We start from the raw sequence: 14,321 nt of genomic DNA, 5'->3' as shown, positions 1-14,321 counted from the left end.
TATTTTTTTTTTACTTTTAAATACTAAGTTTTGGTCTTTATAGTTTATTAATTATATTGTAAAATGTATTCTTGTTAACATATTTTGATCAGTCGGTCAAACTTTTCTACCCATCGAACATATGTCACTTTCTCTTTCTAATACTTTAATGGCTATAGGGAATTCTATAAATAATGTAGATCTGTTTCACTGTTCACTTAATGATCTCTCTTCATATATTTAATTTTTAATGTTAATATTTTTATTTTTTCCTCTTTTCCCCTAAAAACTCATTTAACTTTCTTGTATATTTAAAATGTAATTTGAATTTATTTATTCCGTAATAAACAGCATTATTATTATTAAACATTTATAATATAATATATATTTTGAAGTTAATACAAATATAATATACGTATAATTCATAAAAAATAAAAGATGCATAACTTACATTCTACATAATGTATTGTCTACCTATATGTCTTTGTTTATTATTTTTTTTTCTCAGAAAGCAATATATAATTATTGTTTAGCATTATTAGTTACAATTACAGTACATACAAATTAAAAAATATATTAATCAATCTTATATTATATTAATCATGACTGATAAAAATAAATTATTTTTAAAATATATTTATATAATGTATCATAAATTGTGTTGCCAAAAAGTCTGCCCATGCAATAAAATTATGCGCACTCCTATAAATATACCTATAAATAAAGTCTTTAACTGGACATTTTATCAGGATATTATACAAAATATTTACACTTAATACTGGAAATTATGTTTTATAATAAAATTATTTAAAATCGCATAAAAAATAAATAACCTAAATATCTAAAATTGTATTACATATAAAAACACGTACATATTATATACATACTATATTATAAATTGGGATTGTAAAATAATAAACAAAACATTTTTACAAACTATTTGTTTAAAAACGTATAATAGTTTGGTAATTTTTACCAACTATATGGTTGTGGTTTTTACATACCTATTAATAAAAATTCAAACTCCAAAGCATAAAAGAAAATATATTTTATAGTTTTCTAATAAAAAAAATATTTTTATTAAAATATATTTGTTTGTTACCGTTAATTGATAATTTTCTAATTTATTTTCGTAAGCTTTATATGAACCGTGAACACTTAATAGGTTTATGTAACTAACCCGTTTGAAGTTGTTATCCTTACAAATATCAATAAAAAAAAATTGTCTGATTTTGATAAGTTAACTTTCATTAGTTATTTAATCTTTAAATTTAATATGAATCATTTAGAATTGTATTATTTTAAGCAATAAAAAATGGCGAACATTTTTACTAATAGTTAATAACTATTTAAGATCATTAATGTTCACTGATTGTTTTTCTTTTTTTTTTTTTTTTTAATATCATTTCAATGTTATTACTTTTTAACCCGCGATTTTTATCTAACCATATGATTCTCTTCAATGAGGTTTGGCCATACACGAGTGCAAACGACGCACTGCAGTACATGGTCTAGATACAATTGATTAACAATTCAGTCGTCAAACTCAATGTATTTGTAACCACATTCAATAGGAATATTTATAAAAATACAACCAAAATATGAATCATTTACGAATTTCAACATTTACTAAATCTTTATAATATCTATTTATTAAATCGTTATATTTTAGCGATGAACATAAAATTAATTATAGCATCAATTATCATTGTATTAACTTTTTTCACGATTTGAAAATAATAATGAATAGGATACATCGTTGTATATGTATTTATTATTTCATTATTAAATAAAAATATAAAATATTCGCACTAGATCATAATATTTATATTTGTATTTTTTGGTAAATTCTATTCTAATCTATATTCTGAAAATAAAAACAAATGCATACTCCTAATTGAGCCATTTAAATGTTAGATTCTTAGCTAAATATTACAAATATTGGTTTTACAAAAAAAAAAAAAAAATATTTTATATCTTACTTTATACATGGTTGGAGATTTGATGTAGAGCAAATTCCAAAAATCATAAACGATTAACATTAAACAGTTAAGCTCACTTTTTTTATGTAAGAAAAAGATAAATCGTAAACTCTTTAAAGAGTATGCATTTATATACCATACATAATTTTACAGTGAAAAATCCAAGTATGAATGTAGACAATTTTTTAAAAATATAAGAAAAGAAAACGAGATAATTTTTTTTAGTAAAAAAATAGATTAAAATGTAAGATATGTAAGTAAGCAAAAATATTACATGGGTAATAGCTATAAAAGGACCAGTTTTCACACAACAATGTCATGGTCATTTAATAATAGGTTTTTCCAAAAAATGTGTAACATTGTAAGGTCAAATATGAGATTGAGAAAATCTACTAGTTTTTTAATAGGAGTATAAACATTCACGTGTATCTAAATATAGAATAAACATTTTTCTTTGAGACCTTATCATCAGTTACAATGTGCTACCGAACTAGCGTGACCATTATATTTGAATATTTTAGTTTACACATTTTTAAGATCACGGATTTGATAAATTAATTACAATTATAACTTATAACCTTCATTATAAATTATTATAATAAACATGTTTAAATACATTATGTGAATAAAGCGATGTTTGTTTTTAAATTAACATTATAACAATAGGTAGATTATAAAATCTGGTAAACTCACTCTACTCTGCTGAGCTATCAGTTTTGACAATTTGAGTGTATATCGTCATTTAATAGGTCACTGTAATGTATTTTATATTGTTGAATGTTTATATATATATTATTATTATTATAATAGAATTTTTTCGTTTTGTAGATTAAAATATGTATTGGCCAAAACACCGTGTACATTATATTTTTATAAAATTATCTATATATTATAATATATTACTTGTTATTATACCTACCTTATCAGAAAACACCACCGATATATCGTATTAAATGACGGTTTAAATAAATTCGTGGTAAATAAATTACATAAAATGAATCTAAATATTTTTAGTAATTTCATTGTGTACAAAAAAAAAATAATAATAATAAACGTAATGGAAAAAAAGGAGTAAAGTATCTATACAATAGTTATCGTCTATATCGTGTCATTGATAAGTAAAGCATTGTAATAGATATTGTGTTAAATTTTAATTCAATGAGAAACTATTGCATATGAAAATCAATTTTAAGTAAAGATAATTGTTTATTTTTGATTGTTCTAATTTAATCCAATTTGCCACTAAAAACCACCATATAAGTTAAAAATCGAAGAATTTTTTGTTTGATTACGATATTTAAATATTTATCTTTTAAAAATATTACTGTTATATGCTTACAATACCTAATTTAAATAATTATATTTGATTAGAATTTAATTATTTTATTATATTTGATAAAAGTTCTATAACATGATACGATGAAATAGGACTATTTTTTAGTTTCATGTAAATAAAATAAAAATTAATTCATTATTTCGGAAAATCGTATTATTTTTTTTATTAAAAACATTTAATTTGTGGCAAATTGAATTTTAAACATAACTATATATTTTAACACGATCGTGACAATATATAATTAAACTCAGGCGACATGATGTCTTAATAACTATCATGTTTTAAATTTTAAAACAAAATAGTAGATATAAAATATTAAAATTTGTAATATATATTATTATGTTCTATAGTGTTTGATTGCATTGAAAAAATTTATATTAATTTTTATTTAAAAAAAACGTACTTTTACCTTGGATATTTTTATTATGGATTTGATTTTAATTAATACGTCTATAATGAGATCCTTTTGATAAAATAAATAATAGATATAAGAGATATATTTCAATGACAACTTCATAAATATATTATGCTTGGATAATCATATATTACAAACCGTAATGCAATAAGTAAGGGAAAATATTTGTACGACGAAAAATATTGAAAACAAAGTTCACTCTTAACTGATAATTAATTTTACTTTATATTTGTTTTTGGATTTTAAAATATATTTGATATTTTATAATTATTAAATGTTTAATTTAGCTTAATAATTTTATTGATGAACAAATTTAAATAATAAACTTTTATCCTTTTCTTTAGCTATAATAAAAAAAAAATATTGTCTATAGATTAATATTATATGGATTTCATGGATAATACTTGTTGTATATAAACGTAGTTGCAAATGAATGGTTGTAAAACCGACTCATAGCTAATGTTTAAACAAAAATATAATAATTAATAATAATGCAGTTGTACCGTGTACTCGTATTATTGCATAGACGTAAAAAAATGTATCAGATACATGACATATACAATAATATTGTGATATCAGAAAGATATTACTCCTAGGTCCTTTATTCCAAAAAAATATGGTTTCCTATTTATGCTTATAGCAATCATATTATTTAATATAGTTATTTTAAAAAAAATTAAAATAATAATTAATAAAATGATCCTAAAAATAAAATCTCAAAAACTTAAAATTCTAAATTGAATCGTGATAAATATAATAAACGACGTTTAGGTTACTTATATTTGGTGGATTCGTGTCCTTCGTAAATCTCACCCCTAAATGTTTTGTATAATATAATTATAAATTCCAAAATATTGGTTATCTATTTTTTTCATTTAAAAAACTATTCTAAGCGGATTGTCAACACGTATTACTTTAGTTATACCTACTTAATTTTTATTATTTTAGTTGAAATACTGAATAATTTAACAAATAACCTCTTAGCATCACAATAATAGAAATAAAAAAAAAACTTAAATTGTATATAATAATGTCTTATTATGTATTGAACGATTGCAAGTACTTACCATTTTCACGATAATTTTTATTTTATAAAAATTTGGCAATTTGTTAGTTTATTTATGTAATAACGTCATAGAAAAAAAATTTAAAGATTCATTATTTTATAAATAATCTGGATTAAATTAAGTCCAAAAGTTTTTTTTTTTAATTTAAATTTTATATTACAATTAGTTTCAACAATTAGGTATTAGCAAGAAACATAAAGGAACAATATTAAATAGCCGTTATTTACAAAAAGAAAGAGGTAAATATAAAACTAAATTAAAAAGCTAGTCCATAAGTTATTTAAAAATTATTATTATGTGAATAGACATTAAAATGAATGTTTGTTATCAACATACAATGTCAAAAGTTATTAATATCTTACTCTTAATTATTGTATCGTGTTCATATTTTTTAATTCTAAGACTTCTAAGACATATATTCATAACATGTAAATTTAAAATAGATACGTATCAATGAATTACGAAACACGTATCTTAATAACTGTAGAAGTCTATGTATCGATGTATGATCAAGTATAAAAAGCTTTTAAGGTTATGTTACATTCATAAATGCTAATCTGTTACGATATTACTGTATGTACTAAATTGTATTTATGATAATATTCTTAATATATAGGTATGTATATGTAAGTCGATTATAAAATTGAAAAATAACATTTACATTAAGATTAAGTACACATATTATTGTAATTAATAATACTCGTATAATGTGTTTATTTTCCCATAAATATTATTATAACCTAACTCCGTAGTTTGATTAAACCTACACAGAAATTAATATCCACGTTACTATATTAAAGTGGTACTTACATGTTATTGATTTGAAAAAACTGCATTTTTCAGAATATTATTTAATTATATATAATTATATATATTATATACACACACACACACATATATATATACAAGTAATATTTATGTAGACAGGTGCATATATTATGTAATTTTAATGACTCTTACTGGTGATACTTTTTTAATAAAAACATTTTTAATATTTTATGTACCTATACGAGTTATAGTTGAGACAGTTGTTAATAAATAAATAAAATACCATAATAGTAATCTAGAAAATAAAAATTTAATTTATTTTATTTGGTAATTTGGTGAATTATTTATAATTTTCCAATTTTCAATAGAATGCGCATAAATATTATTATCTAACCAATGAATATTTTATGTCATAATAATTAATTGATCACCATTCAATAACGATGTGTAATTTACCTTATTACTATAGACATTATAGATAATATTTATAACACTATATTATGTATTATATTTATAATATTTTAAGCAACTGTCTAATCATTTGCTATTTAAATTACATTAGGTATAGCCGGTATAGGTACCAAATTATTTCATTTTCAGTTGATAGCCGATTAATTATAATTATGTACTTTGATATGTAGGTATCGTGTAATATTATTATAATAAAAATGTAACAACGCATATTAAAAACCACAATAAATCATTAATATATTGAATATTTATGAATTTATTAATAGGTATTGTTAAAGATTTTTTTATGAATTTATTAATATTGATAAAAATTTAAAATATATCAATTAGTTATTTAATAATGCAATTACTAAGAGCCCTTTTTATAAGCATTATTATGAGGTACCTACAAATTGTATGTTTTTAACTATTATTTAATTGAAAAATTGCTGTTTGTTTGTATACTGAATATATAATGAAGAAACAAAATAATTATAATATACAATTTATATCATACAATCTATATTGAATCGTTTGTAATAGTCGTCACTTCGTTAGAAAGTAAAAAGACGTTTTTCTGGCACAAAATTATGCCTTAAGCTTTTTAAATGCCATATATATATATATATACATGTCTTACACATTTTTAATTTAATATCCTTCCTATTATTAACAAGAGTTTTTTATTTTTTCCTTTAATGTGGTGGTCGAAAAAATTCCTATTATTTGAACTTGAATAAATGCAATTACGATTACGGTTATGCACTCGCTTTGCATAATATATTATATTAAATATTAGTTACTTAATTTTTCTTATCGTTGCACATGATAAAGTGTGTAATACTTATAAATATTTTACATTTTAATCTTACATGATACTAGGTACGAACAAATAAATATACTTTTTATTTAATTTAATATGACAAAACGTTTTAAGCTCGTATATATAAACTTATTTAAATTAGGAAATTCATTTTCTAAAAACAAATTAACATTATATAATATTATTAAACGTTATCTGTATAAAAAAAAATAAAACCAGTAAAGGTTTCTAAATAAACTTAATTAAAATAATAATTTAATCTCTATAATTACAATTTGAATTACTCCAATAAATATTATAAATAGAATAATATTTTGAAAATCGAGTAAGTGATATTTTGTTTTTACTTGATACTTAGCTGTACTTATTAAAATAAAATAATCTAAAAATATCATTAAATACAATTAGTCTAGAAGAGGTGTTTGGGTTACGAATACTATTTATTGTTCTTATATATTAATAAAATAAGCATAAAATATCATTTTTAAAAGTTCACGATTTTGCACCTTAGTAATATAGTTGTTTTATACATGTATACATGTATACATGTATTGACGTGCACAAACCGGTCATCCAAAACGGTACTATTGTGAATAATGTCGATTTCCTTTATTATCTTATAAATAAAGGGGAAACGATAAAAGGTCATTATCGATTAAAATTCCGGTTTATTTGATGGATTTGAACGTGCTAGCAAGTGTTCTTTATAAAAATGTATGAATATATAAAAACAACTTTTAACATTTTATTTAATCTTATTTATAAAATTTTTTTCAATGTTTTTATTTAAAACACCAATGGGACCCGAAAACAAATTGTCTACGATTCGAATTTGGTCACATCTAAAAATACATATAGAAGATAGAAGTCAATTAAATTGTGTTGAACACGAAAAATTCCACTGTTAATAATTTTTAACTTCCGTAACAGCTCACATGGTTGAATTTATTATACAAGTATACGTTGTTGACGTGTGACCATTGTTGTTTATCACTAAAGTAGTAACCAATTTATTCTTCTTACAGTAACAAGTATCTATGAAACGTAACAAAAACATATCGATGCAACACTCGAACTGTTTCATTTCCTTCGGTTTCCTTTGGCCATTTATTAATGGTGTTCCACGGTGAACCTTTTTCCTTTCTCTCGCTCGGGAATTGAACACTTTGTACGCGCTGGATCTGAACCAAACGCATTTAACGAAGCTAATAATTTTGCGCTAGGTCGAAATTTCGTCCCGACCGGAAACTTTATTGAAGACACCGCCACCCAGCCGAATTATAAAGGTTTTGCTGTGGTTAGAGATGGCGGGGTCATGAATGGGGAGCAATGTGGTAGTGATATCGACACAAGACGATTTATCCAGGAAAATATATTTATAATATATAGACCACATGCATTATGGTTTCATTGTAAACGCTTCACACGCCAAATGACGTTTATCAGATTGTAAATTATACACCAATTTTTTATAAAACAGGATTAGATTACAAAAATTAATAGTCTAAATACTCATAAAGAGTATTCTAACCCGTGTCAATTTTACAAGTGTACTGAAAGGATATGCGTAAATCGAATTCGTATTAGTATCATTTTACACTATATCCTTATTAAGTTTTCTTCAAATTACAGAGGTATATGTATATGTACTTTATTATATAATATGTATATGTATATTCTATATAGTATATACTATAATTCAATTGATATGTTCAAAGCATTATACAGAAAAAATGTAAATCGATCTTGTTAAAATTACTAACAACCTTTTTGAACTATTTTTGTGAAAATACAATATACTAATCTGTATATTCTATTTTGAAATTGTAGTGAAATAATAAAACATTATTAGTATTTATTTTCATTGACATACATATTATTCTTGTGCATATTTAAACAGTATTATAGGTATAAAAGCGGTTTTACTATTATTTCTTTTGATTTCATCATTTTGTTTTGTATTAAATTAGCTTATTATATATTATATTAAAATGATGCATATTTTTTTTAAATTCAAATTTAATTCCACAAAAAACAAAACTGAAATAATTTAGCTTAATAATAATGCTAAGCGTGAATCATTCAAATTATTGAATTTACTATTATGCACTGCATTCTCTTCATTGATGGTACATTAGTATATAATGATTAACTAATAATACATTTTAAATGATAATAAAATGCTCATTACTATTAAATGTACGTTGGTGTTTGCAATGTAACAAATAGTTACTAATAAAATTGTTGATTAAACGTTATTTATTTATTCAATACATTGAATTATTGGTACAACGTAACAATATAATTTGCAAATTGAATTTTTATAATAATTAACGAATAATATGTGTACACAATATCTTATACTAATGTATTATATACCCGTTCACTGTGAATGATTGATTGAGGTATTTTCTCGTATTTGCGTACATATTGTAAAACTATTTAGTTTGGTGTATGAGTATGAAAATCTGCTTAGATTTAATCTGTTCATGATTTAATAATTTTAAATATAAATACTAATTTTTAGAACGTTTTGGAACAAATTGATAGAGTTAACAATAATTTATGTTCAGTAGTATTGTACTATCGTATACAACTTTAATAAGAGTACTGTTATAAATTACAAACTTAAGAATATATAATAGTACAATACATTAATTTATTTTTGTAAAGAAGAAGACACGCAATACACATAGTGTCACTTCCAATACTATATCCTTTTAATTTAGATAATTTATTTTTTAATCGTTCCAATAATACGTGGCATCTACAGTGACATATTTTTCTACTAAGATGCATTGACTGTTAAAAGCTTCGAATAGTTATTAATTATTAAACAATTCATTTTTGTGTTTTATATCAAAATTGTATTTGTATAATCTAATATACATATATAACACAAAAACATCAGTACCTACCATTAATGGTAAATATGTATATTGTATTAGGTATTTACTATTGATATTATTTATAGTTTTATTTAAATTTTTTTTCTATACCTATACAACAAAATATCATTTCGATGTTGATATTATAGTATACAATGTAGATACGCTTCTACGATTTTAGTATTCCGAAAAAAAAAATTGATTAAAATGTTATAACTTTGTAAGTTTATGATGTAAAAATATTATTCAACTAAAATTATTTTAAATAATAACAAAATATAATTATTTTCTATTTTTTCAATGCAGTGATTTCTAAAATAAAATAATACACATTTATGAATACCGCAGAAGACATTTTTAAAAAAACTTCATTATTATTGTATACGAAAACTGACAAAAATATAAAATGTAAATATTGTATTAGATTTTTTAAGATAATTACCAAATAAAAAAAGCAATAATATAGTATTAAAATAACTAATTTAATACAGGTATAGTTTTATATCATGTATAAATTTAAAAGTTAAATTTTGAAATATATTTAAATTGTATAATTAATTATAATTTATAATATTGCTTATATTAATTTATAATGAAAATTTCAAGATGTCATTGTATTTATGAACTAGAAATACATATAATTAATTTGAGCAATGTTATATTTAAATGATATTTTTTTTCATCATATTTATATGATTCAACATGTTTATTAAAAATATTATTTGCGATTCTCGAAAATAGTTTAAAAAATATTATGTTTGTTTTATAATAAAATTATGACAATTTAATATATTTTATTAAACTAAGTCAAAGTTTCAATATTTTAAATGAAAAATTTAAGCCTATTGATACAAAAACGTAGCACAACCACTTACTCAAAATTAGAGCTTGGATTTATATACACTAAAAAGTATCAAAATATGCAACAAATATGCAATAAAAAAATTAAAATATGAAAAAAAAAAATATAAACGTATAAATAAGAACACATGTTATAAATAAATATTTCTAAAAATAAAATATAGAACTCAAAATGTGTTCTTTATTGTTAAAATTAATTAATAAATGATATTCAAATTTGTCTTCAGCAAAACTGTGCCGTCTATCTGCTAATAAATGCTTGTATATTTTATCGAAAATGATTGTTCGACGTCTACAAAAGTTACTGGGGAAAATTTAAAAGAGCTTAAAATCAATGGGGCCTCGATAGTTTTCATCTAATTGAACCATTTCTAATATTTATATATCATATATATGTTACATATAATACGAATTGCAATTGTTTAAAAATTAAAAACAAAACAATTTACATATCTAAACTTGGCACTGTCAAACATGATATTATATTTTACTGGGTACTATAATTAAAGGCATACAAGTTATTTATTAGTTCTTGACAAACAAATCCTTCAACGGAACTTTCATTTATACACAAAACTATAACGCAACCAATAAAACTATTTTATGATTATATAATACATATGTATTTGTTTTGATTAGGTAACTAGTAATTGGTAGATTCAATATTTTTAATTAGTTTTATTTATATTTATTTTATAGTCTTAGACTGCTACAGTCTTTACTCAGATTCGTTTTTGTATCCATTTATAAATTATTAAATTTAAATTTAATATATTTAATACAGTGATCCACTCGACACTATAAAGTAGAGAGGTATCTATTTTCCCACCTTTTTTAAAGTTTATATACATTATTTTGACCTAAGAAAAGGCCGAGGAGTTAAAGAGTAGAAAGATCATCGTACTTTTCTTAATAATTGGGAAAAATACCAAAAGACAGCAGAAGAACGGGAATATTTAAATCAGACTTGTTTTTGTTAAAGTTGATTTTATTTTTTTTTTGCTAATTCAAAAACCGGTTATACTTAAAATGTTGACCGCATATATTTATAATAAAATTTTCTGGTCCTGATCACAAAATAATTTTTATAATTTTGAACTATTTGTAGACATTAAAATGTTAGACTTTGTTTATATATTATGTTTATACAATATTTGTTTTCCGTTAAAAATTTAAAATAATATGAAGATCCTTAAAAGTTGTTTATATGGTAATTTAATAATATTGAAAATAGACTGAATAAATAATTGTTTCGTAGTAAAATTATCTGTCGTGAATAACCATTATGATATAAATTAAAAATATTTTAAATACATACTAAATTTTTTTGTAGCATTTGATGTTCAAATGTTGACAAAATTAGATATTTATACATATATAAATGTATACCTATTTATATACTTACAAAAATTAAATAATGATTTAATTTTTTTTGTTGAAATTCAAAAAATATTAATATCGAACATTTAAAACTTTTTTCATTTATATATATTATTTAGACTATAGTATATTATCTTACAAGTTGATAACAATAATATAATATTATTAGATGAGATAGATGATTAGCTACGCGTTATTAAAAAAAAAAAAAAAAACACTTAATCTATTAATTTTTTATTTTAAAGAAAACGAATGTTCTCTTTTCTCACGCGCAATATACATAAACACAATATATTATTATCTGTATACCATGTATGTCGTATACATATATTTGTATTTATAATTTCCAGTCATAATTACCTATGTGAAATATACGTATTTTACTTAATGTTTTTGCAAACTACAATGTACACGTTATTATAATACACAAGGATGTAATTTACATAGATATTATACTATCTAGTTTAATGTAAAACACATATAATCAAGCAAAAGGATATCTTAGTATTTATAAAATAATTATGATTATCGTTGATCATAATATGCCGTAGTAGAAAGGGTGTGGTGGTGCTCTTTATTGTATCTAACTAGATATAATATACCTAATTGTGTTATTTTTAAAAACAAAACGATTAAATACAATTAAAATAAAATAGGAAACGTTTTAATGTTTGTTTACATAGGTAACGGAGTTATTCAAATACAATATATAATAATATTTTGTTCGTGTATATTGAATATTATAAACTATTAATAGAGTATTATTAAACTGATTAGTACCTATAGTTTATAGTTTTACATTAGAATTTGATAGCAACAAATGTAAGTGCGGATTTTTTTTTCTTTTAGTTTTCGGCCGTGGTTTTGTAACAATAATGTCGTTGTAACTCTCGTAAGGTGTTGGCAACTCGACATTTTTGTCAAGATTCAAAGCATTATCAGCATTTCGGAAGAATATTGCTGTTACGCTGAAGTGCCAAATAGTGAACATTTTCTGTTGTCTTAAAAATGCCAACGGGTAAGGTGCGCACGCGTTTGATATACATAGGTCTAGCAAGTACGCGTATAGATTGTTGATTTGTTGATTACTGTTTCGTTTGCTGAATATTGTTTTCCAGTTGATTTTTTTCAAAAACACCACGTGCCTTAACAATGTTTGGTATTTATCTCAGAGTTTGTTTGTTTTAATAATATTTGTCCACTGGCATTGCCACTTCATTTCATGGATAATATTGTTTTTATTTTTTAAAGTGTCGGTCTGATTTGTATGTATTACAAAATCTCAAATGGACACGTCACAATTTTGGTTGTTTAGATGAATACATTGAACTTGTTTTCGTATCTACAAATTTGCGTGCAGTGGAAAATTCGTGAAAATACTATAATTTGTTTTTGTCCATTATCGGTCATTAAAATATTTACTATTTAATTATTGATATAATATGATCAATATATGATCTATATAATAATATAATCTCAGACAGAATGAAAATCTCGAAATCAATAATTATAATAACAGTAAGCAAAAACTGTAAATATATCCAAATAAAATATATGTGTAGAAACATACTATAAAATAAATTAAATAATTATTGTGGTACCTAAACCTTAATATTATTTTTGAGAAAAAAAATAGGATAAACAAGGGTCCTTATAGCCTTATACCTATATAATCATCACTTTGTGTACGCGTTTAGATACTAAATTTTATGTGTATAACTTAATAGAAAATTATACCACATAAGTGACTTGTGTTTTATATTTTATTAAAAGATAATGTATTTGACAGTAAAACGTGATGTCACATGAATTTCTAAATTGAATTAAGTTTTCTACACTTTTTATTATGATGTCGACATGGATTTTCAAGCATTTATTTGATCATCAAAGTCAATTCTTTTGCTTTCAAAGAATAACCGTATTGCACATATCTTATATTGTTTTTAGTTCATAATACATAAAGATTTTGGTATTTTTTTTTTTTTCATTAATTTATTTGATAGATAACATAAGTACAAAAGGAATCTATACATCCGTAGACGTGACCAACATTTTCTGTTCGAACAATGTCATCAATTTTTTAATGTACTTTATTGATTTAGTTTGAGCTATAACGGTTCAAATATCGAATTGTATTAAATTATAATAATTTATATATAATAGTAAGAATAAAATATAAAATAAATTATTAATTACTATAGCAATAACTATAACTTGTACTTTGTACAATTATTTATTTACGGAGTTTTATGAATTTTTAACGAATTCTACAAAAATAAAATGGATAATTATAATAATACTTTTAATGTAAAAATATATAAAACATTTAATAAAGTAAAATAAATCAAAATTGTTCGATATAAAATAAATTC

This window comes from Rhopalosiphum maidis, chromosome 1 (assembly GCF_003676215.2).
Source record: "Rhopalosiphum maidis isolate BTI-1 chromosome 1, ASM367621v3, whole genome shotgun sequence".
In the NCBI taxonomy this organism is placed as follows: Eukaryota; Metazoa; Arthropoda; class Insecta; order Hemiptera; family Aphididae; genus Rhopalosiphum; species Rhopalosiphum maidis.
Note: the sequence above shows the minus strand (reverse complement) of the source record.